At 43.4% G+C, this 14,484-nt stretch overlaps 2 long non-coding RNA genes across 5 annotated transcripts in view; one reads left to right on the top strand and one right to left on the bottom strand.

The window, feature by feature from the left end:
* Positions 1-10,616, top strand: part of LOC108641561 — a 49,813-nt gene extending 39,197 nt beyond the window's left edge. For all 4 annotated transcript variants that reach the window (XR_001922093.1, XR_001922092.1, XR_001922091.1 and 1 more), the window contains 2 exons: positions 9,385-9,621; positions 10,471-10,616. This is a non-coding gene — a long non-coding RNA (uncharacterized LOC108641561). The remainder of the gene's footprint in view (positions 1-9,384; positions 9,622-10,470) is intronic.
* Positions 4,280-14,063, bottom strand: LOC108641562. Its single transcript, XR_001922094.1, has 4 exons — positions 14,019-14,063; positions 10,545-10,639; positions 4,800-4,919; positions 4,280-4,404 (listed from the first exon to the last, which is right to left on the bottom strand). It is a non-coding gene; the product is annotated as an uncharacterized LOC108641562 (long non-coding RNA).
* Positions 14,064-14,484: the final 421 nt, after the last annotated feature.

Here is a 14,484-nt window from a genome sequence, read left to right as displayed (position 1 = left end):
GACGCAAGGACAGACAGACGGACACACGGACGGACGGACGAATAGACGCAAGGACAGACAGACGGACACATGGATAGACAGACGGACGAATAGACACAAGGACAGACAGACGGACACATAGGCAGACAGACAGATGGACGGACACAGGGACGTACGAGAAGCACCCCAAGCACAGAGCAGGTAACACCAAACTGGAAGCCCACACAGGTGCCAGCAGGGCCCTGCGCTCACCTGCAGTCCCCGGCGGGCACAGCCCGTACCCTGCAGCAGCGTCCGGCACACACAGCCTGGCACTGGGCAGTCCTTTGCACAGGAATTGCTGCCAGCTGAAGAAAGAAAGGGGAGACCTTGGCATGGGCCACGGAAACTTCTGTTTCCACAGAGACTAATTGATATCAGTAGCCTGGGGGGTGAAGGGGAATCACACAGGCTAAGTGGCAGGAAGAGTAGTGGCCTCTGACTGCAACTTACCTCTCACAGCACCCTGGCCATATGCTGCTGCCTACATTAATCCATTGAGTCATCACCAAGGAAAGGGGGAAGTTTTCCCCCTTCGTGGCTTCTTTACAGCATGAATTAGGGAGATGACTGTACCCTAGTAAAGTATGCCTTCTCTATCTGCATTTTCCAAGTGTGCTTCACTATTACAGTGCCCGTTATATTGAGTTTGCATTGTCCTCATATCTGCAGGGCATGAGAGATTTACTTCACTTTCCTTCTAAAGGCTCCAAACTGGAGTGGCTCCACATCTGCTTTTTCACACTCACATTCAGCTTTACAGAACACCAACTGCACAGACACATATAACAAATACCTTCACAATCACTAGTTACTGGTGTTTCAATACCCCACCAATTTTTTCCCCCTTTTCTTTCCCTTGATCTCAATCTCCAACGCAGGGATGAATGCTGTCATTGCATCAGCACCTACCGACGTTATGAAAGGTGTCCCTTTTGCCTCAGGGGAGGTGTATATTGGGTCAGTGGGGTTATGATGCTCTCCCTTACTCACATCAGGCTACATTCAGTGTAACCAACCCAAGTTTAGCATCATTTTTCCTCACTCTCAGTAGGGCAAAATCAGACCAAAATCTGCTCTGGTGAGCACACACTCAGACCAAGATACACAGTTGATTATTACCTGTATATGAAACACTTTTTCTCCTGCTCTATCAAAGAACAGCACTGGTAGATGATACAAAAGCCTCAGTTGGATTTTCAAGTGTAAAACATTTCAAATAAAACTCCCAAGACTTTAAACAATTGACCTATTTGTGGCACATGATGTTGCATGATATGGAAATTAAATATCAGGATTGTATTTCACCATCAAGTCCAAAGGGGTTAATAAACAAATCTATTTGCTGATTGTTTTTCTGAGATATAAACCTATAGAAGTATATTAGTTCCTCATCAATTAGCAGTTTATCTCTGCATGTTTCCCAGAGGCCTCCCCAATAGCATGGTGGGGAGGAGTGAAATGGCCACAGGGATTTCAGACCAAATCCTTTGCAGAGAAGATGATAATTTATAATATGTACATTTGTTTACTTCCACCATAACTGCTACATCTGCTTTACTGACACTAATTAATTAAGCCTGGTTTAATTAATTGTGTTCTCTGAGGAAGGTGGTGTTGACATTTTGCAGCTGGTGCTTGAGAGGGGAGCTGTGGAAGGCAGAGTTCTTGACAGCATCCCTGGTTTGAAGCCCTCCAGCTCACCACACCTCTGCCAGTGCCCGTGGCCTGCGCTGGGCCTGCAGCTGGAAGGAACACGCTGGATCTGAGCCTTCGGCCCTCCTGCAACTGCCAAAAAACCTTCAAGTGGAGAAATAACAGTCCAAAATCTGACTTGAGTCTAAATAAACCCCAAACCCAGAAACAGATTCGTTGATAGCATACCTTGAGTTTCCTCTCACTGAGGCCTCTTCCTCTATTTATTTACTTATTTAGATTTATCTAAACTTCCTTGGGTCAAACTCAGATGTGATGGGACAGATCTTCTGTTCTGGATCAAGTTAACATCAGCCCCACGTCTGCCTTGCACATCATTCCTGTCTGTGGCTGCACGTCTTGTTTTACACAGATGGGCAATCATGCATACAAATGCTCCTATAATTTATCCCAGAGTTGCTGAACTGTTTATACAGGCAACTTTCCATGTATTCCTAACACTCCACATCCTACAGAGGTGTTTTCTCTTGTTCCCAAAATATTATTCTTCATCAATTAAATTTTGGTAAAACAGCTATACCTTTGAGAGATGGAGATTCCTAATCTCCTAACAGGCTCTTTCAGGTCAGGGAAGAAGAAAGTCGTAATATTTTCCCCAGTGCTATGTTGCCTGCTAATTCCTTGTCAGAATGGCATGTTTACCACCTCTCACTGGTGCTCTGACTGGAGTTTGGCAACAAACCCTTTGCCAACAGCCATTTTACAAGTAAAACCTGCACATTTCTCCCCGAAAGCTATTTTTAAGAGCATTTTCCTTAAAGAAAACTCTTTATCCAGGTTCACAGCTGGGCTGTCCAGCTCCCAGCCTGGCTGTGCCGATTTCAGCGCCGTTACACCAGGAATGAGTGTGACTCGCTCGATTGTTGGTGGTGGCCCGGTGTCACATGCATTTACTATATCCCTGGCAACAGCCAGGCTGCCCTGTGGCTGTTGGGGAAGAAAGAAACGGAGTGAATCAGAATAAGCCATAGTCCCTGCAAAAAGGGGGAAGGAGAACAGAAAGGAAGAAAGGAGCAGCCACGGAGTGGGGTCTGGGAAGATTAGGCGCTGGTTTGAAAACAAGGAGGCAATGAACTAAACTCCAAAGGATTACTTGTCTACTTTCTAACTGCACCAATAGTCATTTCTCTGCTAATTACCTTCCCCTTTGTGCAGGGGCTGCCATGAGCAGGATCTCAGCAGTGGTGCTGCTGTGCCCAGGGGTCCACATGAGGCAGAGCCTGCACAATGCATGTGCTGGGGGACGGGCCACAGCATCAGCCACCAGGCACATTTCAGGAAGGGCTTTCAATGCCTCAGCTTATTTTGTTTTGCTTGCAAACATCTGAGCTCTCGCATTTGGCATAAAAGCACTGCGTGTCACTCTCTTTAGGGCTCCACATAAAAATCCTATCAGTGCTTTATAGACAGCAGGATGGTAGTTTTCCCAGCTTCGAATGCTTTCCTGTTCCCGCTACTTGTCCAGATGGAAAGGTTCTCCAAACAAAAGCCTAGTACAGGGAAGGCATGTGTGAGTTTGCTTCCAGACACCTCAGACTGCAAAAATTTGTCTTACTTTTTTGCTGTTGGCAAAACTGTCATTGAAGGGCATAACTAGAGGTTTATCAGAAATGCAAAAAAACCCTCTCTTGCTGTTCTCTTTCACTTCGTCTTTCCTGCAAGCCAGTTATCAGCAAACACTTGTCAACATTTGACTGCTGTAAGGTAGGTGATTACAAGAAATAAGAAATATTTGGTTTTTCTGACTGTTTTCTGTCTCACTCTGTACCCAGGGTGCTGCTCTCACTTGAAATAGTTTTTCACCGCTGTTATCTGAAGCCCACAGCTTATAACAAAAAGGGCTGATTATGTAAAAACAAAATGACATTGGGCTGTCAAAGCAAAATCCCCTCACCACAAATCCCAGGCTGGGCCTGGAGCTGCAGCTGGCTGGCAGAGCAGGAGGAATGCCTGTGTGGCAGTGGAGTGGAAGCGTGTGCTGCCAAGTGGGGCAGCCCGGCCCCTGTGCAGCTCCTGCTCCAGTGCCCTGCATAGGAGTGGGGCAGCCTCCTCACAGCAGTGCCACAACTGCCTTTGGGCATTGCTTGCTCTGGATCAAAGGGGGCACAGAGGGCCGGGAATGTGTGGCTTTCACAGTGATAATCTGGAGCCAAGTGTTTCCCTTCGAAAGACTTTTGATGTGTAATAGGAGCCATACTCCTTCACAGTGCTGAATAAATTGTAGCCCAGGAAAAACTTGTGCTAAGGGTTTGAGTTTTATGCATTAGCTCTGTCTCATAGATCATGTTTCTGTATATGAAAAAAAGAACATGTGATTAAGTGGATCCTTTTTCCTTACGCGAGCGCAGGCACAGTGCCGATACTCACGAGCTGAACTTTACATCACGTCACAGGGAGCTGTCTTCACTCCCTTGCCTTATTGTCCACTTTAGGACCAATACTCCCACTGATATAATTTCAAGAGAAACTATTACTCAAAAAAAACTGGTCCCACTTAAGCAGGGACAGGACTCAACTCACCTCAGTTTAGGCATCTAAAAGCTGGGCGTTGAGTCGAAGCTGCTTCTTTCGGCTTTCTCCATAGGGAATTAAAACTCTGGTATTTCTCCACAGGGTAAAAAATTCCCTCCATAGCATCATGTGGAGAGGGCTCCAGAGGTACCTGTTTTTCTGCCTTGACAGGGTAGGACAAATAGTTAATTCTTGAGTCCCAGTCAGCTGAAGCTGGGTAAGATGCATTCCCTTTCATTACATACTTAAATTTTGAATCACCATAGTATCTTAATCTGATGTTTTGTTGGGGAATTTTGTGGAACTCCTCCCCCATAGAAAGGTGTGAAACTTCTCCCTCTTGCAGGCTAAGTTTTTAATTTTAATTTTTAACTCGACAGTAGCAGAAACTATAATTTCAGAAAGGCTGCTGTTGTTAAATTAGGAAGTCAAAAGTCAGTTTTATGTAGAGGATTTTGTTTTTTAGTAGAGCTTATTACTAGAATGAAGACATGGCTTTGATAAATTCCAAATGCATCCAAACAACAAATCAGAGTTTTTAACTTCCAAAATACCTCCTCCTTGGCATGCAGTCGGCTGACTTTGTTTTCCTCCCTTTTTTTTCCAGAGTTCTTGGCAACTTCAGCTCTGGCTGTGCTAGTTAAGACCAGTGGTATCTGTATCTGGCAGGGTTACTGCCAGAAGGGAAGGAAAAAAAAATCACTTCAGACCCCTGCTTCAGGTCATGTCATGAAAGGCAGCTGGAGAGATCTATCCCCTGGAGTAAAGCAAATGACATGAAAAAAGCTGAGAAACGCAGTTCAAAGCCAAGATCCTTTATATTCCCACTATGAATTAACCAAAATTCCCCCTAACAAACAAACCCCAAGCTATGCAAACTCATATCAGTAAATAGGTTTAAAAAAAGCATTTTCTAGTTTAACAGCACAGGATTATAAAAAGGTTTTGGCACCTCCCTGAGTCAGTGACTCAGGACCTTCACGAATCTTATCGATTGTGAGGGATTTTGCCAATCAGTGCAGGTTTAGTTGTAGCTTTTGTGCCAGGACCATCCTGCCCCTCCAGGGTAAGCATCTACTACAGACAGACCCCATTGGGCTCAGTGCAGAGAGGCACTGCAGTGTCACACAGCTGGTACCTGTGCAGCTGCTCCACTGCCATCCAAGATTTTGCTTCTGGTTGGTAGGAAACTCCTCATGGTGTATCCACCCCTTGAGGAGTGTCAGGCACAATTAATAGCCAGCATTTGGCTTGTCTCTGATGAAAGGTCAGAGGCCAGGGACCTATGCTGAAAGTTAATTTCTGAAGTGATTTGTCTGGATCCTGCTACACCAGTCAGAAGTGCAGAGTGCCCTAAGTGCAATACTGTAATTTAAATGCTTATAGTACAAGAGAGAAACAATTCACTGATCATCTCATTAGAGGCTTAGCTTTTTACTTCTGGACAGCTTTTCCTCTTTGATCTTGTAAGAAAAATGAATGGAAGTTTAGGACATGTTTATTTGCTTTTGTAAAGGCTTGGATCCAAGCAAAACACACTTATATCTGGGAAATAACAATGAGGGGTTGTAAACACATTAAATACCTTTGACCAGCACTAGATACCAAACCAGAGATTCCAAGGTTAAAGAATTCAAGAGTGCTGACTCCTGGTTTCCATTTGAGTCCCATTACAACCCTCATTTGTATGCCACTAAAGAAAACAATGTCCTTCTCCCTGTGGACACATGAATGAGTTATATTGTCACTGTTTGGTTTTCTTTTTTTTGCCCCTTTTAGTCTTCAAAAAACTGCAAGTGCTGCAGCCCGAAAATCTCATGAGTCGAGAAATCTCTGCTCCCATCTATTGGTGAGCAAGAGAAGAATGACCATAAAACTAGTGAATCTGAGTAGTTGTTTCACCCAGGCCACTGGATAGACAAATAATCCAGAGGTAGGGGCTCTCTGGTACCATCTCTTGGATAATAAAGGAAATGGCCCTTCTTTGTATTTGTCTCCTCATTCTTTCAGTGGCACTTTGGGGAGACCTCATAGTTACATTTCAATGACCACAAAGTCCTACCAATCTTCCAAGTATCCTGTACTGAGATGACTTCACTGTTAGTTCTTGCAAAGGAATTAGTGAGTCTTAGTCATGAAATAATTGAGTTCAGATTGATTTTTAGGAAGCAGATTCAGAAAGCAACAGACCATTGAGCTGCAGGTGGCTGGCAACAGGCCTGCCCAGGCAGGAGTCAGACCTCTGGAGCTGTGGTGTCCAGACTGAGCTGAACTGCAGGGAAATGCAGCAGCTGGGGAAGGAGAAATGATGCTCATAAGGAATGTTTGCCTACAGGAAATTCACAGCATCAGCTGGCAACCAAGGCAACAGACTCTTGCCAGAGGTACTGAATGAAGTAAATGGTCCTGTTTACTGTGGATTGTTTTCCCAAAGTTCATGGCACGTGTGCCTTGCCATTAGCAAAGGCCTTGTTGTTTCAAAGAACTTCACACTTGCAAGGGATGAACTGTTGCCTGAAGATGCTTGGAAGACATTCCAGGTGGGAAGGGACACAGTGCTGTACAGCAGCTTTGAAGAGCAGTCATTTTTCGAACTCAGTCTTGTTGCTACCAGGAGCTGGGTTCTGGATATCCAGGGATTAGATGTGGTGGCAAAATTCCAAATAGGTGGAGGAGAAAGTAGTCAAAAGGAAGTTACTGAATTCATATGGAAGGGCTGAATTTCTGATCTCATCAGCTTCTTTGCTCGAATTCTCTCAGCATCCAAATCTTAAATAAAGCCTCACTGCCATTGTTAGGAGCAACATTCAGTTCCTGCCACACTCTCATCAGTGGTTGTTGCTATTCCGTGATTATTAGGAAGAGGAACAAGCATGGTAAGGAATGTAAAAGAGGGTTGGAGGGAAAAGATGCTGCTGAATAAATCCATACTGGGGTAAACACAGTGCTGAGACAGAATATCATTCAGCAGAAGGGTTTATCACTGAAAACTGGCATGTTCTATTTGAACTGGGATTTTCTAAAGAAAACCACCCCCAGACAGCTGAGTGATGAGTTCACAGTATGAAAGACTGCTCAGGAGTTCATCCACTGAAAGGCCATTTACAGGCTTCACTTTCTCACGGTCCCACTCTGGAAGGAGTTACACAGCCCGTGCATGTCCTCCCATTGTTTCAAATGAAGGGAACATCAGCTGGTTTTGCCATTGTGAGCAGGGGCTAATTGGTTCTGTTCACTTTAATGTCTGGCTTAGGAGCCCAGGCACCCACGCTGGACAATGGGACGGCGGCCATTCCGTGATCTCCGTTAGACACGGAGCATTTCGGCCACTTCTGAGGGACTGGGCGAGAAAACTCCTTGTTTCTTTTTCCACACAATAAAAAAAGAGCAGAAGATAATTAGGTCATTCAGAATGGATAATGATTATCCGTGGTTTGGGAGGAATTTCCTTTCGACAAAGACTCCTCTACATCTGTAGAACAAACTGATTTTCCTGGAAGCTTGCTATGAGCCAGGGGAAGCAAGCTTCCCGGGGAAACTTCAGGGTGGGAAGCACTTGCTAATGCCAGATACACATAAGGAGACATGCAGGTTATTCCTAGCAAGCCACACTGCTAAAGAAAATGGGAACATTTCTGCCACTTGGGGAGATCACAGTATCAAGGTACAGAAACAAATATTCCTGAAAGAACAGATTTCTTTAGTGTTTTAGGGTTTTGTTTTGATAATAGGTTCTTCACAGGAAGTTAACCTGAGTAGGTCTGGATATTTAGTCTGATGATTGTTTGCCACAACTGGGTTACATGACTTTGAACTCCATTCATTCCATGCAGGGGAGGGCATAAAGACACTTTTCCAAACAGAGATGGCTTGCCTTGTGGATGACTGACCTGGTCTCCCTAAATTTCAACACACATATATTTACTGTCAGGTCATTTTTTAATTTGAATTTCAAATATTCTTCCTTTTTTTTTTTTTTTCCCCAAACCAAAATAGCTGGACTAACAAAGGCATTTAGAAAAAAACGTGCTTTGTGTAACTTGCAATAAAGATGGTATTTCAGAAACTAGCATGAATTTTACAGATTCATCTGAAATGGCCAAATTTGAGCACAACTGTTCTTCATGTCTACTTGTTGCCACTAGAGTGGGCCCAGTAATAACTACAAGGAAGAAAATTAAAACCAGAAAAAAAGCCATATGTGCCTTTTGTCCCATATTATGCCTGTGGCTTAATTATAGAGACTCATTGTGTGCTTAACTAAAAAGCAATAAAGGCACTGCAAGAAGTGCCATTAGTGAGTCAGCATCACCCCCTGAAGATCCGCTTAGTTTCTGGAATCCTTCTGGTGGAAATCCCTTTAATTTCTTATGTTCAGTCCCTATCCATGTCTCCAGTTTGTTGGCACTGGTACAAATAGCTACCAAAGGGTGAAGACAGGTAACAAGCAAGATCACAATCAACTCCTACCACTTCAGCAGTGTGTGTCCACCATGCAGAGGGTAAACCTGATGAGGGGGTGTTGCCTTCTCTTCACGGGAGATTTGAAAGTTGGGAATGGTCCACCATGGGATGAAGGCACGGGGTACACAAATGAAAAGCACGAAAGCACATGGTGAAAACATGCAAGATGGGGGTGATGCAGAGGAGCTCTAAGTTGTGTTTCAAAAGTGCATTGTGAACACAGGAAGCAGCAAGCTTATCAAAGATCTTTACCTTGCCTGCAGTATCAAATGTTATGTTCACAGGGAGACCAGACAAACAAATTGGCAGGATATGTCAAGAGAGTCTAGACTGGAAAAGGTCTCCTGAGAAATCAATATCCAAATCTTTAATCTACCATGTTTTATATACTTTTATCTGCAACAGTGCAGCTTTTCACACATCCCTACTTTAAGAAAAATGAAGTTAAATGCTGTTGGGGAAAAAAAAGAAAAGAAATTCTTCTTTTTCTCTAACTGCCCATTTTCCCAAATGCAACTTGAAGCCTCATCCAGGGAAATATTTACATATGTGCTTGTGTGATTCTGACTGCCCCCACACTTCCTGTACTCACTGGAGCTCATCTGATGCTTTAAATTAGGTGTTGAAATGCCCTCCTGAATCAAAGCCACTAATTCAGAATTCTTTGTCTTTAAGGTGGAGGACAAAGAAGCCTCAAGAGCTTGTAACAAAGATGATGATGTGGGAAACCATGTCCCCCTGTTCTCCCAGGTGCCATCAAGACCATTGCCAGACCTACCACGTCAGCAGTCCTGCAGACAGTGAGGGGTGACGTGGCTGTCACTCCTTCACCAGCTCAGGCATTCTCAGAGCTCTGGCTTTGCACCCTGTACTATTCTGTACCTGTGTTTGGGGACACGGACATCTCACCAGGTAATGAAAATACCATGGAAAACACAGAGGGTGACTATGAATTGGAATGTGGGCACTGTGCATTTTCTTCTGTATATTCTACTTTGCAGAGCTGTCACTGCATGCACATTAAAAGAAGTGGGAAAAGCACAGCCCCTGAAGAGATCATTAGCATTTCTTTCCTCCCAGTATGGTCCTTCCTTTAATTCCCTTTCCCAGAGAAGCATACCAGATTGTTCCAGACAGGATGCCTTATCTGTGACTTACACCCAGGACACCCAGCAGCAGAGAATATCTGTGTATCAAGTTAATGCCGAAATCACTGTGATTTGATGCCACGATAAAACACAGCCCGGTGCAAGAGCACACAGGTAGTTATTTCCTGTTGCAGACAAACACCCATTGAACACTCCTCACCACATCTGGGGGACCTGTCTTACCCTATTGCTTTTTTTGTTGCTTTTCAGGATATTTCACTGAAGAAATGGGAACAAATCAACTACAAACTTGCACGGAAAAAGCACACAAATTTTAGATGTTAATCTCCCCTTATCAGGGACCAAAAGGGCAAAGGACCCTGCTCCAGTGCCACACTCAATATTCCTCACAGGTGTGAGGAATTTCTCCAACAGCCCTCACTTTCCTTTGTAAACCCTTTTCTGCGGCTGTTGGAAGTTTTCAGTTTTTCCTGCATATAGTGTTTTCATCTGTCCATCCCCTCTCTGCTAAAGAGAAATGATCCCTTACCTGTGTTGCTAAATTAGACAATCCTTCCTGTGATTCTTGGAAAATTACCTTTGTGGTTTTTCCAGGAAAGCACAGTTTTCTTAGGGACATCTTTAATGTGGTCATATGATTCTTTCATTGCAGCACAGAATCCTTATTGAAAAGCAGCACAGTAATGGTATTTAGAACATTATGCAAAGGAATACACATCAAAATACCTGGAATGATGGTTCATCAAAGACTTGAAATTCACAGTGTTGCCCAGTCCTCTTTTTGGTGATCTTTTGGAGTCTTTTCCGTAACTGGTGTGTTGCTGAAAGATAAGTGTGAGATAGTTAATAGGATCCTCCCAGCACTGAGCACCTCTGGCAGTTCACTGCATTTTTGGAATTCACACTTTCAGTTTGTCATTCCCCAAACAGTCCCAGCTCTTCACCTTCTGTGCTTCAGTTTCCTAATGTATCACTTCCGTGCCACTGTTCTCTTTGGGCAGTGCTGCTCATGTTTAAAGGCCTGTGGAAACAAGAGTCAGGACCAAGCAGGCTCAAAGAGTGCAAAGCTCTGTTTTTCTGGTAGTGAAATAGTGGTTTAAATACAGCCAAATCCTGTGTCTGTAACAGTACTGCATTTAAGGACAAGAATTCTTTTAAGAGCTATTTTTTTGCCATTCTTGTGAATCTGAAGCAATAGTTTTGCTGGTTTGTGCTGTGTAATTTCAATATGCAGCAACCACTCCAAGTTGGATAATCTGGAATCCACGCACGCTTTGCAGTTCCAAGATAATTTGATCTGAATAGCAGTTTCATGTAAATGTTTTGGCAGTAATGAAAATATCCTCAACATTACTACTTGCAGCTTGAAACACCAGTAATGATTTTATGTGTTGGCAATGAAAGAACATGATAGGCAGGTTAAAATCATTAATTCCTCTCTCTGAAACCGATATTTTCTCACTGAAAGGTTTGAAAACAAATCTACATTCAACAGGTTGTTTCTGTATTAATGTGATACCAGCAACATCTGTGCAGCTCCCTCTCTTCTCCTGTAGGCAAGCACTGTTCAGGGAAGCTGGAACACAGCTCCTGCTTGCTTCACCCCACAGCTGTGGGGAAAACATAGGATACGATGTTTGAAGTGTTGGATAATTGGAGGAAGTGAATGGAGAATGATAACAACAGCAATAGGGAAGTTTCTCAAGTGATTTGAGAAGGTTGTCTGGTGCAGGCTGGATGTTTGATTATCTATGCACTGTATACCCACTTCTCTCTCCTTGAATAATACATGGGAACCAGGAATTGTTTACTTTAAAATATCAAAATGAGAAATGATCATGTTCTGAAAATAAAACCTGGGAGTTTCAACTCTGCCACCTCTAGGAAAGCCCAGTGGGAGGGATAGGATTGCTACAACTAGGGGAGGCCTCCTTTTCCTTATTTGTTATCATTTAACAAAATCTGAAGGCATCTTCCTTTGCAGAGAGCAGGAAATCATTCCTGTGCAGCTCCAGGGCCACACAGAGGTTATGGTGCCCATATCACTCGTGGTGTCAAACAACAGAGGGTTTCACGATTGTACAGGGACTGCACCAGGTCACCCAACACTGCACAAGAGAGAACAAAAGAGCACATGTACAGGGGAGTATTTCTGGCTTGGTAATAGATGAAAACACAGAGCTCTTTAGCTGCCTTCTCCCTCCAGCGCTCTCAAATACAACTGGTTGTGCTCCACATTTGGGAGTGCATGGTCAGCAGACAGAAAACTCCAGCCAAAATATTCCTGTTAATTGGAGATTGGTTTTTGAAACCTGAACATTATGAATCAATGTTGTACTCTCAGCCTTTGCTCTAAGTCTGGTTGGAATTAGTAACCTAAAGCTTTATTGTGATAAACTCCAGTATCCTGTGGAGAAGGACCAGTGTACGTGTTGTGTACATGCTGACAAACACAACCACGCTTCTGCCTGTCACTGGGAAATAAAAAGGACTGTGCACATTATATATCTACAATGTCTGCATCTGGGAGGCAGACTGCAGCTGCCACTTCAGTCCTGGGATGAGGCAGCCTTATATAGAGTGAAATGTGGTGTCGCTGACTTCAGCAGCAGGATCCTCAATGACTTTTGTGTCCTGCCCAAGGTGCCTTGGTATTCCCCATACATGGAAGCAAGTGTTTCACCACACTGAGCATGATTTTTGCTAATCAGAGAAGATGTAATCACTGAAGCAATTTGGAACAATATTTATGAAATGTGAATCTTGGATTTGTTGTGCACAGTCGTCTTATTTTTCTGTCCAAAGTTGCTTGTTATGCAAACTTGGAGGAGTGTTAAATATCCCATGATACTCAAAAACCAGAACTTTCCAAAGCCCCTTTTTATTGGGGTGTTTTTTTCTTTTTGGCTAAACTCATTCTGGGCTAATACTTAACTTTCCAAGTTAACCCTTCTTGATCAGTGCTTTTAATGCAGCTGCCAGAGTCGGCCGAGGAAGATGTTACGAAACCTTCTGTCCCACTGCTGCACGACCAAGGATGTTTCAATGGGAACACGGTCCTTTTGATCTCACTTATCTGGGAGTTGGTCTTCTGCAGCTTGTATCTCAGCAGAAAACCTAACAATCTGTTTGCTCTCACTGGGATTGTCTCCTTGCCAGCACAATTACATTGGTGAGTTAGGGAATAATGAGTGAGAACAGATGAAATATTTAGATATAAATAGTCTGTTTGCATGTGCTGTGATTGTCGCTAATAAGGCAAGGACGTGTGGTTTGTGGTTCAGGGACAGGATGAGGGACCAGGACATCTGGATTCCTTTCCCAGCTTTACCACAGTGTATTGAAGAAGCCATCAAGCCTCTTTGTACCCCATCAGCTGGAAGTGGATAATAACGCTCTGGGGACTAATTCTTTAATGCTGTCATTTTCCCATGTTCTGAAGGGGAGAGCAATACAAGTGTAGGATTTTGACATACTAGAAATCAGTCAAAAAAAATTTAAATCCACATACCTAGAAAGTTCGTGAATTAATTCATCCTATCCTGACTTAAGGAATTTTACCCACTTGCAATTTCAAAGCAATGGCAGAAAAACAAGAGGAAGATTAAAACCAATACAATGTTAGAACAAAATCCTGAAAGTGTGTGATCTTAAGTTTTCTGTAACAAGCTTTCCTGAGCTTTACACTTTTTATACTCCTAATAAGGAGTTGCCAATGATGTCCTTGACTAAAATGTGCTCATTTGTTCAAAGCCTAAAAACTACTTAGTAACTCACAGGGGTTGGCATGATTTAAAAAGGCCCTACAGCACCATCTACACAAGGGATGTGTTTCCCAGCCTATGTATGTTTTGCTCACTGCAGCTGTAAGTGATAAATCACTAAACCATAGATTAAAAGCATGTAATTGGTATAAAAGTAATTAAAGACAAGATTCATTCTACCTAGGAGTAAATAAGCACATTTGGCATGTAAATCATAGGGAAAAAAGAGAGGTTTGGTTGGGTTTTTTTTTAGCATGCATATGGTAGTCGAGAGTCTCAAAAGCAGAGTTGCTTCTTTGGCTGAGGAGGGAAATAAGGAACTGTGCAAAGAAGTTGAAAGCCTTGAGTTTAAATTATTTGAGATAAGCATATTATTTTAGGTTTTCCATTGTATTTAGTAAAAACAACAGTCTGTAATGCACTAATAATGTCTTACCTGATGATGGACTCTGGGTGTCACATGGCTCCATCTACATTGGAAAGTCAAATGGGAGCAGGTCTCCAGCTGGTCGTTGGGGTCCCACATCCCTATTGCACACCTGGTTGGGTTTTCCAATCTGGTCTGGCTGGAGCACAGGAATTGTCCTTGTGGAGCACCTTTCTCATGCTGGATTCATCCCAAAGTCCGGCTCCTGTGCTCTGACCTGCAGTGCAAAGACAAGCATGGTAACTGGGAGAAATCAGGGAATTTGCTTCACAAGTGCACTCTAGTCTGAACTAAAATGCCAGCCTACCCCCACCCTGATTGTACTGTCATCCCTGAGTAAGGGCAGCACAAGGGCTTGGTTTGCACTTGGAATCCAGCTGGCCAGGCAAGACTGAGCACAAATTTCCCGTTGCTTTCATGAAGGCTTTGCTCTAAATCACTGCAGTTGGACAAGGCTGAAGGAGCAGCTGGAATA

Source organism: Manacus vitellinus, unplaced genomic scaffold (assembly GCF_001715985.3).
Source record: "Manacus vitellinus isolate BGI_N305 unplaced genomic scaffold, ASM171598v3 scaffold_69_pilon, whole genome shotgun sequence".
NCBI classification, from domain to species: domain Eukaryota; kingdom Metazoa; phylum Chordata; class Aves; order Passeriformes; family Pipridae; genus Manacus; species Manacus vitellinus.
Note: the sequence above shows the minus strand (reverse complement) of the source record. Positions and strands in the feature narration are given on the sequence as shown.